General features: G+C 39.8%; 1 protein-coding gene across 1 annotated transcript in view; it reads left to right on the top strand.

Annotated features, from left to right (window-relative positions):
- The window catches only part of LOC124412398 (delta-sarcoglycan), a 155,976-nt gene that overhangs the window by 46,723 nt on the left and 92,123 nt on the right, over positions 1–17,130 (top strand). The window lies entirely within an intron of this gene.

Genomic DNA, 17,130 nt, shown 5'->3' with positions numbered 1-17,130 from the left:
TTATACGAACTCGACTTTTCTTTATCTTATCCCCTTCATAACAATTAATCTCACCTCGTGCAATTCACACAAGTTAAACAAGGCAGTCCGATCATATGTAGATTTTTTTCATCTACTATTATATCAGAGAAACTCTTTTTCTTGTTGGACATCGTGAAGTGGTCAGGCTGATGTTTTTTTCTCAATTCTTAAACAATGGAAACAACTTGTTATACAATAGGTTCTTAGCAGCGTGTAAAATTTTTTTCTTCGTTTAAGTCTCGGTTCAAAAACGCTCAAAGTGAGTTTTCGTCACAAATTCTTAACTCCACTTATAAAGAAAAAGAAAAAAACACTTGAAAAATGGCTACTTATAGTTGCTTCGTCGACCTGAAGTCTTGAATTTGTAGGATCGAAATATACGATATTCACGATTTTTAAAATTTGACAAATTAGAAAGAATTGTGTGAAAATATTCGACGGTGTAATAAAAGTTTTGCCGTTTTAAGAAATCGAGATAAAGATCACGGAGTCTCTAATAGACAAGCACGACTGCTGGCTGTTCTATAATTTCATCAATTCCCTCGCAATTTATTCCCACCGCGAACTTGACGAGATATGACGCGTGCTTGTGGCGCACGTCAAAGTTCTATATCGTCACTTTAGGATTATGCGACATTGTTGACTAGAATTCACGAGTTATTCTGAAAATAGACGATTAATCAATTTGGAGTTCACAGTCATAAATATATTACGTAAATGTGTGAGATTTTGTCTCGGCTAGGAGACGAACGCTCATCCGGCCATCGAGTTATTTCTTACTTTATTTATTTTCTTTTCATCCAATTCAGGGAAACTGCAAAATTTACAACGAATGAATAAGTACAACAAGACGATGTTCACGATATAATTTCATGCCTTTCAAGTTTTACGTACTGCTGTACACTCTGGCATGAATTAATCTTGAAATAACGTTTCTGCGTTACGAAAGTTTACCCAAAGAGCTTTAGAAAAGATTCATGGTAAATCTTGAAAATGCGTCACAGCAAATTTGAATAATTATAACTCTCAACTTTTGCAGTTGTGTCTTCATTTTTCATTCGCACAATTATTCACAACTCTGTAAATTTTTTTTTTTTTTTCAGAATCTATCGCGTAAGAGCAATTACATTTAAGATTTTGAATCCATACCGATAGATCCAAGGCTTTCTTATCGATCTAGATTGATTATTAAACCGAAAAAAATTGTGTCAATCAAAAATCACATACTTAGAAATTCATGCAGTTGTTAGTATTGCATAATCGTAGCTTTTCCACCAGCTTTTCTGTTTCTGAAACTCAAGTTTTCATCGATTTAAGACATCTTCCATCTTTCTTCAATCAAATCCAAAGTCCAAGAGTAAAAAACTAAAGCTACGCATCGGCGTGTCGCGGAAAAAGTTCTACCTTGGATCCAGCGGAGTGATTAACGCGGTTAATTCGGTGTAATTTAAGCTCTCGAGTTTCCTCCGAACCCCCTTAAACCCGCTATTCTCTGACCTCCTGAGCCCACTTCAGCCCCTTAACCTCGTCCACCCCGAAGCAACACCCCCCATTTTGCCCCGAAGCTCAATCCGTTTCACGAGTCTAGGGCACCTGCACAATCGGCCAATCCTCGAATAATTAACGAGCTGTAATTGTAATTCGGCTGCCGGCGGTTTTGACGTCACCGTCAGACGTATAACCAAACCTATTGGAATTGACGGTTCACCTCCCCGCCGATTATACACACCCACTTTTGTAACCTCACGTTGCGCTTGTCAGTGTTGACCAATTTGCATCGAGCGAACCATGAACTGCCTCATTTCACATCTAAACTCCTCCAATCATACACTTCGTGGTTTGGAAGTACTTGTTTAGAAAATTGTTAAAATAAATTTTGCAATTATGTACGTCCAATTTGATACCAAAATCGCGTTGAGTGCAACCTGCCTTCTTTGCTTGACGAAAAATCATTTCGCCAATCAAGAAACTGTGATCAGAATTTAAAACTATGGGATCTAAGGTCTGATAAACTTGTAACGGATTCGTGGAAGCAGTTTCCTCTGCTGTCTGCCGACCCGATTGGATTGGATAAAAAGTTTTCAACCTCTCACGTGGCGCTCTTCTTCTTCTTCTTTCTTTACTTTTACTTCTTATTCGTTAGTCGTGAGAATTCTCTGTTGAAATTTTTTAGATTCAACGAGTGTCATCGTCCCTTCACAGGGCCAAGGAGTGCTCTGAACAGAACTTGGGTCATATATTTGATTCAAATTTCATGCAAAACGATCCCGAAATTGCGATTCTCCTGTCGCCGGTATTCCTGCAGCAAAGTTAAGACTACAAATATTATCCTGACGGCGCCGAATGTCGTTTGGAAATTAAATTATACGACCAATTCGGTACCCGCTGTAACCATTGTTTCAGTCATTCATATCAATTCTACGAAGCTTCTTTAAGAGTAAGAACATTTTTTTCGCCAAGATTGGACTCGACGGTTTGACTAATTCGTTTCCTTTTTTTAGAATTCACTTTATTGCAATTAAAAATTTGAACAATATATGTGTCTGCATTCTGGCGCCTTACGCCATTTTATTTTCTTTCTTATAGTCTCGTTTGTTAGTCGATATTTTTACCAACCTGAACAGTAAAATTATGAATTTTTTATTTTTGGCAATATTCAAACGAACCGTTATGCAAATATTCCGATTCGAGCATCGCTCAGAAAACCGCCCAGACAATTTTCAACCTGTTACAACAATCACTGCACTATACCAACATGAACTAACATTGGTAAAAATATTTCGCGAGACATATGGAACCGCATAGTTTACCAGAATGTACTACATTTGAAATGACGGATGACAAGAAATTGATACAACTGTCCGGTGTGTATAATTCCAAGTAATAAGGTAGCTGGGAGAAAACAAGATTTGTTGAAGGAATCGAACTAGCTGTTTCAAAATTTTTTAAGGGGCACCGCTAGTGTGGCCGTTATAAAAATAGGTGATATTTGGGAATTTTTAAAAAGAAATCCAATAACGCGATAACTTTGAAATTCTGAGACAACATTTTTACACATTTTAAGTACATACTCAAATTTTTTCAAACAAAAAATTTGAGCATTTTAAAAGTTGATGCTTTAAAAAAAAGTCAAAATTTCACTAAAAAATCTGATAGTTTTTGACTTGCCAAAATTATAATTTTTGTCGATCGGATAATTTGTTTTGAGTTACAACTGCAGCAAATTTGAAAAATGTAGTTTTGTAAACCGATGAACAGCTATTCTTTGAAATTCTGTATCTCAAAAACTATTTAAGATACATACTTAAGAGTTAAATATATTATTTTCAAAAGTATAAACTATCGGAAAATGCAACAAGAAAAAACTTAATGTTTCAAAAATTTCACACTAGCGGTGCCCCTTAAATAGAGAATATTAGCTTTCAGGTTTAATTCTAGCGGCATTTCGGGCCTGCAGAATGGGGCGTAAGGGTGTGAGATCGACATCAGCATGCATAGGTTGGCACGACGCGTTTAGCAGAGTCGTTCGTCCCTCTATCTTGTGGGTCGGCTGCTCCTCAACCCTCGTCATCGGGCCTCCCCCACCACCCTGAACGCAGCGTCTCTCTCTCTCTCTCTCTCTCTCTCTCTTTCTCTCTCTGGTCGCAAAACTCCCTCGACTCTACCGCTGACATAGTTCAAAGATGGGGAATTTGTATCGCCGTCTTCGCAACTGGCCAAGTTGCAGAAACGAAGGAGAGGAGAAAGAAAGTAAGGGATGTAAGTGACCCCCGGGGGTGCAGGTAAAATCGAGTCTACAACCCCGCCGTCGGCTCGACGCGTACCGCGTGAAGAACTGCGCGTCCATCTTGAGTCGAACCGATCTCATCGTCCGTTCGTTTCTTCGACGTCGTCGCTCGTTCTGCGAATCATTATTGCAAAGCTAATCATGCGCTTGTGACTTTCGTCTTGATCATCCGGTGAATTAATGCAGAGACTTTCGTGATAAATATGTTTTGACGGTGAGCTGAGAAGGTTGATTACTCGAAAATTGAAAGGTACTTTTTATTCACAAATTTTTGTATCATGTTTAAACAACGATAGAAAATACTGGAAATATAAACAAAAGCTTGGATTTTTGGATAATTTGTTTCAAATCACTATAACAAAATGGTACGAAATCCAGTCGCTTCGTTCGATTTCAATCTGATAAGAAGACTGTAGGTATAATGATGACGCTTTTCTTATTGCAAGAAATTTTTCGCTGCCCTTTATAGTATAGTATTTTGATAATACGAAATTCGTTATTATTTTTCTTTATTTTAACTTTATTTCCTAGCGAACAAGAGTCAATTCTGTACAATTACATAGAACATCGAGTAGCTGCCTATAAAAAATATTATTGATTCTTTTTTCTGCTTTATATAAGTTTGTAATCAAGCCTGCAAATAATATCTTTGTGAAAAATAGCGCTCAAAAAACTTTTTCGAGAAAAGTACCGAGCAAATTTAACGGAACAGTGTTTCCAAATTTTGACCCTCAAGTATATTATTTCATCGTCCTAATTCTGATTTTCACGTTCCGATTAAAACGAGCTCTCTTTGAAATCCCGTTAATCGTTTCACAGAAGTGTAATCCCCGGGGTGGAAACAAACACATGCGTATCAGAAGTGTGGGTATCTGGTTAAAGTGAGTCGAGTTAGGTCGAAGGTTGGTTTATCTACGGGACCGCGATTTTGCAACCTCTAAAATCCACAGGCAAGGGCGAAGACGGGGCAACGCGCTTGGTGAAAACATTAAGGGGAAAAGAACTTTTCTTCTCGCGCGCGCCGATAAGCCCGAGGCTTTGCAGCGAAATTATGCATCTGACAGGCACGGGACGATAGACTTTGGGCAATCGAGATAAGACGAAGAACTCGCGGCAAGCATATGCAATTTGAAAGCTCTGAAATGAAATTCTCACTCAAATATTTCTGGCTAATCTAGGATTAGTTTTTTCACCGAGAACAAATAACCATCGGTATTATACAAAGTACGCTTGTGGCTAAAGTACAAGAAGAAAACACAAAAGAAAGAGAAAAAAAAAACCACAACAGGGTGCGGCTTGCAGGTAGCTAATAATAAATATTGATTTGGTTAACCGCAATCTTTTCAAGGCAGATACCATACCGTAAGCATGGGATGAAATTTTTGAGCATTCACCCAGAAAGTCTATGGCTTCGGAGGCAAAGGACGGTAACTCGCGAGCTGGAGGAGGGCCCAAGGCACATCTTCCCATTACCCTCGACATCGGCGCCCTTAACCGCTATTCTTTTGACCTGCGAATATATTACGTTAGTCTCCTCCTCGGGGTATCGGGGACCCCGCGGGTTTGGGAAAATTCCCTCGATTATAAACTCACCGCCAGGGTTACGAAGGACGCCGATAAGTGGTTTAAAATATATAGCGATTCTTACGCCGAGGCTTTTATCATTTTTACCACCCTACCGCGTTATCAGCTACGTCTGATTAGCCGTAAAATCTATTTCGGAAACTACCGATAATCAGATTTCCTTTATTATATATCTGTCGGGCTTGGTCAATAATTATCCAACCCGTGCGTGAATTTGTTTACTTGTAAACATCTGCTTACTACCACTTATGCCATTTTTATTCTAAGCTCAGCCATTTTTTCGTTCTGTTGCACGATAGAAATTTTTATCGTGAAGAAAATAGAACAGAATTGTTGTGCATTTTTTAGCAAATCATATTCGCTTGCTTGGAATTAACATCAATTTTTTTATCGTCAAGTGCTTAGAAATAGAGTCTTAGAATAGAGAGAGAAAGAGATAGAAAATATGATTTCACCCGCTGTGTGTGGAACGAAAATAGCAAGAAATAAAAAAACAAGTGACACTGTACAGAGTAAACAAAATTAGCTTCCTGCTTCAATTTATTCCTCGAAAGACTCGTTCGAAAAATCAGCCAATAAAACTTTTTCGCAACGAGACTGCGTAGCCGCAATATGCAGAATATATTTCATAAAAATGCGTGCTTCTGTTATCTATACGGTCACGAAAACCGATTTTCTTTCTTCTCGGTAGTCAATTAAAAATTTCCCATAAAATTGAAAATATTAAACGATGTCGACGTAATGAAGAAAATTGTTTTAGTAAATTTGTAAAAAAACAGTCCTTTGGTTAAAATGAACATCGAAGAATTATACTAAATTTCTAACCATTTTGAAGCGATTCAAAACGATGTATCGAAATTCGAGCCTTTATTCGTAGTCTCAGTAATTTCTGTTCAGGTATTTTTAACGGATTTTTACCACTTGCAAATATTATAATTTGATAAATACTCAATGTACGACTATTTCGTAATGACTTTGATAAAAAGTACCGATTTTCGGCCATCCAACCTCCTTAAGACAAGGGATGACGCAAGGGGTGTGAGGCCTTGTTAAGAGAGTATTGGTCCCTGGAGTATGGAGGAGTCTGAAGTATGCTAATACGGGACATGGGCAGGCTTTCCACGGTCATATCCAAATTTAACACCGAATAATTTTGCTATTAACGTTCTCGGTTCTACACCATGACTTACTACACATCATCCCGAATTACGGTGCTTTCGTCCTCTCAAAGGATTTCGCCAGGCCGTTCACGGGCGTCAGGAATATGCCCGAATCGAAATGCGAACTCAACACGCAAATTACAAAATTAATCCGAACCTCGATTGGCCAAATTTGAAATTCGTTACGCCTTTAACCGTGATAAGACTTGCGAATTAGTGTCCATCGCTCAGTTCGTTTGTCGATTTCCACGCAAAAATTTAGTGCCGAAGGAATGATGAAAATCAGATCTTTTCTTTAATCCGATATTTGGAATTGTATGAAATCACTGAAAAAAATACGTATTCCAAGAACAATATTTTTCCTGAATCGAACGTTTGTACCAAAAAAAATTACTTGGAAAGCTTGCAGTGAAAAATTGTGACTTTTCTTTCACCGGTTACGTATCGCTTAAAAACATCGATCGTTGATCGGTTCCATGGCTCATCCTTCATCGCAGAATTTCTACGACACGTAAGGTTGGGTCTAAATCGCGAAAACGCCTAAATCTGCGGATATTTAAAGAACGACGATGCTGTTTTGCGAGAAATGAAAGGGCAAAAACGAACGAATATAGAGCGATGCAGAGTGTGACTGAGTAGCTATTCAGATATCCTTAGAATGCTTTTAGCGCGGGGTGTATAAATAAATCTGAAAATCGTAAAAGATCCTGACGCGCCTATCCTGCAACGTCGTAAGCAGAGGGATTGTTTGGTATCGAAACGTCGCACGTATCTGGTTAGATACATAATGGGGAAGCCGGATGTCTGATCAATAGGGACATTTGCGATCGGAAATTGTCACTTCCGGTCGGCTAATGTTCTTCCGCCGGCGATAACGCGCGCCTCGTCACTTCCGATACATCTACCCTACCTCGATCCCCCGATCTCCACCCCCTTCTGCACCCCTTTCCATCGAAATGTCCAACTTGTGATTCTCGACGTACCGCTGCACCCGGAAATACGCGTCTCGTATTTACAGAGCAAGTGTGAAAACCGTTTTCATTTTCATTTGTTTACTCTTCTAGTAGTACGATTGGATTTTGTTAATTTATCAATCGTTCAAACGTAATTGCTTGAAAGATCTATTTGTTTAATCACTGTGTACGTTATTTTACTCGTGGAAAAAATGAAAAATGAAAGTAAAAAAAGAAAAAAAAAGTAGGGAACGAAGTGAAACGTAAATCGATCGATGCTCGAGAGGTATGTTCATAACTGCTCCATTTACCCGACCTGACGGTAATAGCTGCAGGACGACAATAAACGTTTGAAAAGATTTGCTTAACTTTCTTGAGACTGCGGTTGAAAAAAAAATTGAATAAAAAAATATTTATCCGACGTAGTAGAGTAAGCGAATTTACATAAGATTACGCTCGTTACGGTGCTAAAAATGTCGCAGAGACCTCCATAATCTGGACGGTGAGACAAAACTCCCCGACACTGAAATTATTATTACGTTACTACAGACTTTTTCTCACCGCGCTCGTAAGAATAGAAAACAAAAACAAATCATGCAAATTAATCGAATTCACCTTGTCAAAAGTTATCACCGAGTCCATTGGGGAATCACCAAACACGTGAAGTAATGGAAGGTTTTTTGGAAAAACATTTTTCCACAAGGATAATTCATTCGGTTTTCATAATTGATCAAATTAACGGGAATGAAATGTAAGATAAAAACGTGTAGCTTCTTAATCCAATTTCCGATCGTGCCTTATAATTGAGATTTCGGAAAAATCTAGATTGTTATACGTGTCAGTTAATATACCGGGACCATCTCTAGAAACTAAACAGGAACTGCGCATGCGCGAATTTAAATCCGCCGTCCGTGCAGTCTGGCCACCCCGAGACCCTGCTGTCAAACTCTGTTTCTGTCGGCGATGTAGTTCACATGCATTTTTGAGGTTAGAATCTCAAGTCATTGAGATAGTCACTCGGAAAGGCTTGGGAAGCATTTGTTATTGAAAATTGATTGTTCAAAGAACGGTCGGAATTTAATGCTGATGCTCTTTGAAAATTCGTCCTATTCGATTGAAACAAGAAATCTGTTCAAATGTTGGGTGCTTGGAAGAAACGAAGCAGGTAGGTGGGGACAATTTATTCAATCATTTTCATTACTTCATACATTATGAATAACAATGAAATTTTTCTCTTTCAACAGAAAATACAGCCAAAATAATAGCATCTCTGCTGTTAGCTGATGTCTTCTCTTCCCATTCAATTCGTGACACATGCAGAGATCATCGGCCACTTTTGTTGGTTGGAAAAGGAAGTTGTAGATCTTACGGTTTCTTTCAATTTCAAATCTAATCTAAAGAAATCTAATCCGAAGAGTAAAACTCAGAAACATTCTGTGACACAAGTTAAAAATCAACATTTTCAAAATGTGCCTCAGTAATTAACTTTAAGGATAATCATGTTTTAGAGTAATGTTCAGAACATTCATATGAAAATATTGACTTATCGGATTCAACATTGTACCCCTTGTTCCTTTGAAACAAATGAATATCTAATTTTCACTGAAGTTCATGAAAATATTTACTTAAACCTAAATCCAATACAATATCTTGTTCATAGTGCTCCGAACATCATCCAGTAACATGAATATCCGGAAGGAATCCCTCTGTCGCAGAAACCGTTATAAGGTTCTTTGTTTTTAACTTGTGCCACTAGATAACTTTTGCATTGCAGATTCCATTTCCAATCTTAGGATGAGATTTTTTGTTTCGAACAGTGTTAACATGGGATGCAGAATTAATTGTAATAAATGGAGATTCACAAACTCTCAGTTTCAATGAAGGACCATTGTAAGAGTATAAAATTGAATCTGGTTTCAAGCTTTCAATAAGTTACCGGATGACTCCCTGATAAAGATTCATCATAAAAAAGTTAGCCAGCAAGTAAGTCCTATTGTAGACAAAGTGATCATTTGTAACGTGTACTAGTAAGTGAATGCATTCCTTAGACCTTGCTGGGGTTGAACGAGGCTCAAGCACGGATGATAGCTGCAACTAGCTAGTCAGATGATACTGTCGATTAATATTGATTTTAAAGACATTTTCAACTGAAGTTATCCAACATTTTTAGATTGAGATTGGTTCAGTTTACACATCAAAATTCATCCTTGGAATATGATTTAACACTTGAAACACTATTCATCTGAATTGAATACCAAGAGAGTGAAAAATAAAATATCAAAACTGCCGAAAATAAAATTTGAAAAATAATGCGGGCCAATAATACTGCTTGGATTACAATGGTGCACGGAATGATTGCTCTGTAAAATTAGTTAGCAGCAATTGTTGAATAACAAACTTATTACTATTGGCTCGATAGATCTAAAATGATGGAATATTCAAACACCATGATCTGTAGTGTGTCGTGCTCTTCAATTTTGCCACGACTGATGTTCAGAAGGTGGCGATGACCAGAAGAAATTCCTTCGGATACCTGTTGTCTAATGGAACAACGGAACAACCAGGTTCGATGGTTGGAACGGTGGCACCAATCGAGAAACTAGGGTCCTAGCCACCAAAACGTTTCGACCATCAGGTAAGGTATGATTTTCATCCTATTATCCAAACTTGAAACTTCAAGTCTGTCAGAACAAACGAATTTTATCATTGAATACATGTGAAAATATTGTAATATGCAAATATCATAGTATCAGAAATTTACTTACACGCTTCAACGCCTGACAACTTTAGTCTCGCTTCGATGATGTTTGTTTCCCACATGAAAATATTAAAAGATATTATCATCAGACAAGAGCTTCTAATTGTTTTGAATACCACTAATTTTCAATAAATTGCGACAGAAAAACGAATTGCTACTTTTTGTACTCCTAAGCTTTGTGTTTCAAGATACACTATTTCTTTTATTCCTTGTTACTGATTTTATTTTAATATTTCATGTTCATTGGCACTGATTACTGGCTTCCGGAGCACTGCACTGTAACAAATTTACTCTGGAGCAACCCTCTACTGGGTTTCAACAATCCATTTATTTTTAATTTTATGTAAATAAAGAATCTGTTTGAAATAAACAATATTTTTACTTACCTGCCTCAGTTTGTCTAGACTCCCACTCGTTGATGACGTTCCACATTTAATTTCAGTTTTCTTCTTTCAATAAATAACTGATCCAATTTCTGTAGCTTTTGATATTTGTTTCTCCATTGACGCCTTTATTGTGTCGATTAAATATCTGCTAATATCAACTACGGTATTGCTGAATGACACTTTTCTTAGAAAATTCACGATAAGTAGGAATAAATAACAACCTAACCTCAATACGCTACTTTACGCGCGAGATATTCAGAGCCTTGTCACATTTCGTGTACGTTGGTCGCCTTGGTTAGCTGACGAAAATTACTCCGCGGGGCAATTTCGCTGGCCAATGAAATTGAATCATTTGGCGCATGCGCAGTTCCTGTTTAGTTTCTAGAGATGGTCCCGGTATAAGGCGCAGCACACGCACACGCAGATACGCAAACGCGTGCTCAAGCGCACGTTGCGCAGTGTGTAGTTATAATAATTAGTGGGAATAAAACTGGTTTCAACCCTGTCTAGCCTCTTATGATTAAAAACTTTTCAAACTCGCTCACTTTTACTGCAATTAAAGTAATTACTGGCCTTTGCCGTATATATATATATTTAAGGTATGTATGTACCGGGAATTCCGTACGTTTGATATTTGTAACGCGCCGTGCAATTACACAGAAACAAGTGTTAAAGCGACTATTAAAACACCAACGGTTAGTTACATACGAATTTATCGCCATGCTTACAAATTTGCCTCTTGTCGTTTTTTTTTTTTTTTTCTGCTTTAACATTCCTCTCTCACTTTTTCTCCTTCTTTTACTTTTCCCAACGACCCACATGTTTTCAGAATCGTGATAATATATGAAGCAGATTTTTCTCACAGACTAAATTTCTACCCCATTAACACTCTGATACTGTACATTTTATTCATATTAAGAAGAAATAAATAAAACGAAGCTGAAGATAGCTGCGATAGAAAAAAATTGCACTTCGAAGTGCAGCTAGGTCGACTTGTTTGTTGAGTAGGTATTATACTCGTATGATCGACGGGATATCATCGTGAGCAGTTGTTGATTAAGTACGTTTTCCATTAGCTTGTTTACTGTTACATTAACGGACTCTTTGTTGATGTTATGATATATATAGGTATGTACACACATCCTCCTTACTGCCGGGAAGGGTGCCGAAAAGATATCGACGCAACAGATATTGTTCGATGTATCGCGACAGGTGTTATCACTGCAGATGCTCAACGTAATTTTATATCAGAAAATGAATCGTTATCATCATCATATCATTCAGTTTTTTCTCAAGGATAAATCTTGATTGGTTGATTGTTACTCGTACTTTCAGCTTTTGGTAAAACAGAACAAAGCTACGAAAATAAAAGTGGGAAAACCTCGTAATGAAGGGTATAATTAAACTCACAATATTCACGGGTACATAAAATAGCAGTTAAAAAATTGTAGAGCAATGTAGTTAATTTCTCCGGAATATCGCAATTAATGCATCGTCGAGATAAAGCGTTTATATTTTCCAACCTGGCGAATAATAGGAGTTTGGGAAAAAAATTTTAACTCATTGAAAAGTGGGCAGGTGCATCGAATTTTTCTTCGAGTACCTCAAAAACATGTGTATGCATATGAGAAATGGGATGAGAAGGAATTCACATTCTCTAATGTTAGGTGTCAATACCAGATAAGATAAAACGACGAAGAAGAATGAAAAGGTGTAATTATGTATCATCATTATAGTTTCATTCATAAGTCGACACCGATATTGCGAAACATATTAAAGTAGGAACAAGGCGAATGAAAATTATAATCAAAGTTATACTCACAGAGGCAGCAGAGACGTAGAAGTTCTTCGCGGCTCTCTTCGTGGTTGTATATTTGTGTTTCCGCACGTCTCCAAAGTTCCGTCGAACAAATACCTGCAACATGATGAGACATTCAATACCGATTGCGAATAATTGTGCATCAATAACTTTCACGGCTGAATTACTTAGAGTAAAGAATGTATCTCAAGGATCAATACTCTCTTCTTTATTATGCTCCGAATGGATTTTAGCACGTAAACAGTAAATTTCAGAAGACCGAAAGAACAGCGAAGGTAACGACCCATCGTTTGTTTCAAAAATAGAGCGCAGCGGCATTTGCTCGTTATTTGCACAAGGTCTGACATTTGCCTGGGTGGTTTAGTGCGGTTAAGAGATATGAGTACCGACGTCAAATGCCACACGCCTAAAGTGGTAAAGCGCCGTCTCCTCCGGGTTCTTCCACCTTCGCCTGAAGGAGAGCGGGAAAGATTCGCGGAAAGACCGTCGATATAGTGGAAAGTGGGAAGAGGCGGGTAGAGAATTGTGTGCACAGGCACATTCTAACCTACACACACGCGAACACAGACGTATCTCAACGAACGGCCGACGCAGTTAGGCGCAATCGTCCTCCACGCTCAATTGCTTCAATTCTCCAGTTTCTCCAGCACCCCAACGTTATTTGCCTAGAGCGATAAGTAACTGGAATAAAGGAAGCGGTGGAAGTCAACGGAAAGAATGCGAGGAAAGTGAGCTTTTTTTTCTCTCCCTCCTTACATTCTTTTCGTCGTGGGATAGTACGCACCTTCCCTAAATATAAAATTGTATCGTTGGAAGAGGTAGTTTCGAGAAAGAGCAAGCCTATACAAAGGTAGGATTCAATGGTCCATGATTATTGTCATTGCTATCCCTGTTATTGTTATCCTCGTCGTGGTTATTCCTGTGTGCATCGCGATGTAAAAGGACGAAGTAAGTCGGTTCGCGTTGATCGGGCAAAGGTGGTTAAGAGCGAATCGGCTTACTTAGCCTGGGGTAGGTAGTGTTGCCTGAGTCACAACGCTTTAATTTTGTCTTGTTAATGAGAAAATTTGCGAAACCTCCGGGGACCGGGCGAGGGTAACTCAATTGGAAAACTCCGGGCTGTAGAATATTCTCGGTACCAGGATCGTCGAGGAAACCCGAGGCTTCTTCAAGAGCAGAGGGTGCCGCTGGATTTATTAAGAGACCGACTCGAACCCGAGACGCTCTTTTGCGGATGAAAGTGAACAGGCGACCCGGAAACGGAAGAAGAGGCGCGTGACCTCGCACCTGACGTGTAGACGACCATGGCACCAATCGATAAGATCAGAATTGCAGGAAACGGTGAAATATAAACCAGACATAAGACCCCCATCCCCATCCCCCCAGATTCCTGGTCGTTGTTCTCGTCAAAGAATAATATGCATTCAAGTATTCAGCAGCCCTTGGGTGCTGTTTTTCGCTCACGAGGATCTCTAGAATTTTTATACTAGCTTTCAGTTGTATAACTTTCTACAAGATGCAGTAACCGCGTAGCATACCAAAAGAAAGGATCAGAGACAAAAAAAGAGTTTTCGTGTGGTCCGAAGGCTCCGCACATCGATCCTTGTGGTGATCTCTGCTTAGCTTTCCGTAACATTTCGTTGCCCACTTCTTATTCCGTTCTCCCGATGGTTCTATAATCTCCTAACTGCCACACAACTCCACACTCTTACATCATTATCTCTGGAATCTTTTTTGACCAGGCCTCGTTTTATCGTTAGTTCATCATACTCCGTGACCCGAATGCCGAAGACTCTTGGTATACATAATGGTCAACGCAAACGTCTAGTTTTTAGAAAAACGTGACACGTGATTTCATCATACCAGTGAATCTGAATGCTTTCGTTACATGGCAGATCCATAACAGAAGAAATCGCAAAATCGTGTACCAGAAATGTTCTTAGAATAAAGCATAGCGGTTCAAGATGCAAAAAGCATTTCACGAGCGAACCAGAGTATTCATACCAACCGTGGATGGAAGCAACGTGCCATCCAGCCAAGGTGTCAGATGTTGGTTGGCAAGGTGGAGCTGACCGGCGATTGTGAGATGAGGAGAATGGGCAGACTGAGCGGGTGCCGAGCTACTCCAGCATATGTGCTCACCAATTTGCGGATGTGTTGAGGTGAGCGCAATTTCCCATTCTACGTGTATGTAGTATAGGTCCAGTGTAGCGCGGCGATAGCATTCACGCACACTCGCCGGAGCGAACACCTTACGTATTCGCACACCTACTAGAACTGGTTAACCCATCCAGTACCAACCCCGCCGATGCTCCAACGGCGCCGGATACACCGCGAGTACGAGTTGATTGTACGTGGAAACTGGTCCAGGGATGGTTTAGGGGTGGGTGGAACAAGAGCACCTACATGATGCCCAACACCTCGAGTCACTCGAGTGAAAATGTTTCAGGAATAAAGGAAGAATTACCGGACCTTCGTCCTTCGTCGACTATTCCCAAGCTTCGTGGAATCTCTGTTTCGCGTATTAAATTCAGCCGGTTTAGAATGCCTGGAATCCACTCGGTTCTGGTCCTTAAGTTACTGCATGGCATCGGATGTTTATCTCCATTGATGATGTGTTTATAAACTCACAGTACTTGGGTTGCGGCTTTGATACCACTGCCTTGTCCCGTTATTCACGAAAGGTTCACGATTGTTCAGGATGAAGTTATAACCATAACGCGTGGAATTATGTCATATTTTGGAAAATTTTTCTCGAAATTTGTTTCGAAGAACGCTAATGCGAGTGCAGTCCTCATTAGTGAGGGTAAATCCACTTACAGGATCAATGATCCTTGGACAAAAGGGGTCCGCTGAACGCGTTGCCTTTTGATGGAAAAGCTAATGTTGGAGAGAGACGTCAGCTAAAGCTTAGAGTAATAGCCAGGCACGCTGCTACTGTGTGTCAGAAGTGTAGGCAGGTATGAGGCATGACATAAAATTGTTACATAAAATATTCTTCCGTTCGTAAAACGTCAGCATATAATGTATAACTAGCAGATGTTAACCGTTGGCAGTGGGTCGATGTGCAGGCGGCAGATCTTACCCTGCGTCTGCCATGCTTCTTGCCTTCTTTTCCCAGCTGCCTATTTTTCCACCCTCCGACTTCTAGGCCGTGTCTTCTCCGGCTCTTTGAGCTCGGAGACCAGCCAGAACAATAAGAATCTGACTGACCTCTGATTTATATTCCGCATTGCGAAAGCTGATGCAAACTCCTCGCGGCTGCAGGCTCCTAGCTTTCCTCGGCACCGGATCAGACTGGAGTCTTTATTTTTGGTCGAATCGGGGAAAGCAGAGATTTCCGAATCTCAAGTCGTAACATTCACGCTGCGAGCACCGTGGGTCGTTGCAGGCTGTTGACTCCGTCTGCTTGATGCCACGATGAGAAACAGAAACCTGTGAAAGGGTCGATCCGCAGTCCTTCGGGGTGCTCGTTGGAAACTTCTCCTGCTATTGGACGACTCTAAGAGAAATTCCAGTTCCTCAATTTGCCGGTAAATCACCCTTTTTCTCTGGTCACCCTTTGCTCCGGAAGAAAAAAATTATTTTCTTCCAAGATGGCGTCTTTGTGGTGTAATTACTCAGAGTAATGAAATAATTACCCGCCGTTGGAGAGAGTGGAAACTTTTTCTAAGATTTTTCTCCGTCGGGCGGATTGGTGTGCGGCGCAACGGAGGAATACCAGCACGGATTCACTGTCAAGAGAGAATACGGCGCTGGAAAGGAGGGCGAGACACAGTCGGTACCACGGAGGGTGGAGCCGAGATAAAGAAGCACCAACGTTATTAGATTTAAACTGCTCGGCCTTCTCGGTCCTCCTCAAGTGTCTACCGAGCACCTCGCCTAATTGTTCTGGGATTTCAAACACCCTTGACATTTTTTATCTACCGCATTTCATTCCCTTATCTCCGTTTATCTCCAACTGTCTTGTATATACCTACCGTAGAGTGTATTTACAATTCTAAACCAGTTTATCTTCTCTCTTCGAGATTGCAAAACCAGGCCTCCTCAACGGATTAGAACGCTGCTTGCTTTTTTATGCTGTGTGTTGCACCAGCTGCTCAAATCCATTTGACAAAATTTCGCAGTTGGGTAGTCATTTTATAGACTTATGTGAAAGAATTTGACAGTTCCAAAATCGTAGAAATTCAGGTCTGATATAATTTAAGGAATCTTTTCACGTTCCATTTTCAAAATCATTTGCATCGCGAGACAGGCGTAATGGTTCAGGGTGCAACACGATTGACGATTTCTTTTGACTGGCCGAAGTGACGATACACATCCTCTGCAAATACGGCGAGGACGAGATGCTCGAATCGCGTTTGTCGACTAAATATTCCATCATAAAAATGAGATTCACTGTACGGCCATTTGGGAATCTCTACACACGGTTATAGTCGTCGAGCGAATTGAACTGAACACACGTACATAGGTTATCCATGTGGGATAGATTCTCGTGACACGTTTCACGAAATAAGACCGTATGAATAGCTCTTGTAGGATAAATCGCTCCTACGAGTTCCAATTTAAAATCCAGGCTATCGGTTTAGTTGTGTTTCTTTCGAAAAAGAGGGAGGGTATAAAAGAAGGAGAAAAAGCAGATTATACAACGTCGGATTTTCA

The sequence above is a fragment of the Diprion similis genome, chromosome 11, assembly GCF_021155765.1.
Source record: "Diprion similis isolate iyDipSimi1 chromosome 11, iyDipSimi1.1, whole genome shotgun sequence".
NCBI lineage: Eukaryota > Metazoa > Arthropoda > Insecta > Hymenoptera > Diprionidae > Diprion > Diprion similis.
This window is presented reverse-complemented; position numbering and strand designations above follow the sequence as displayed.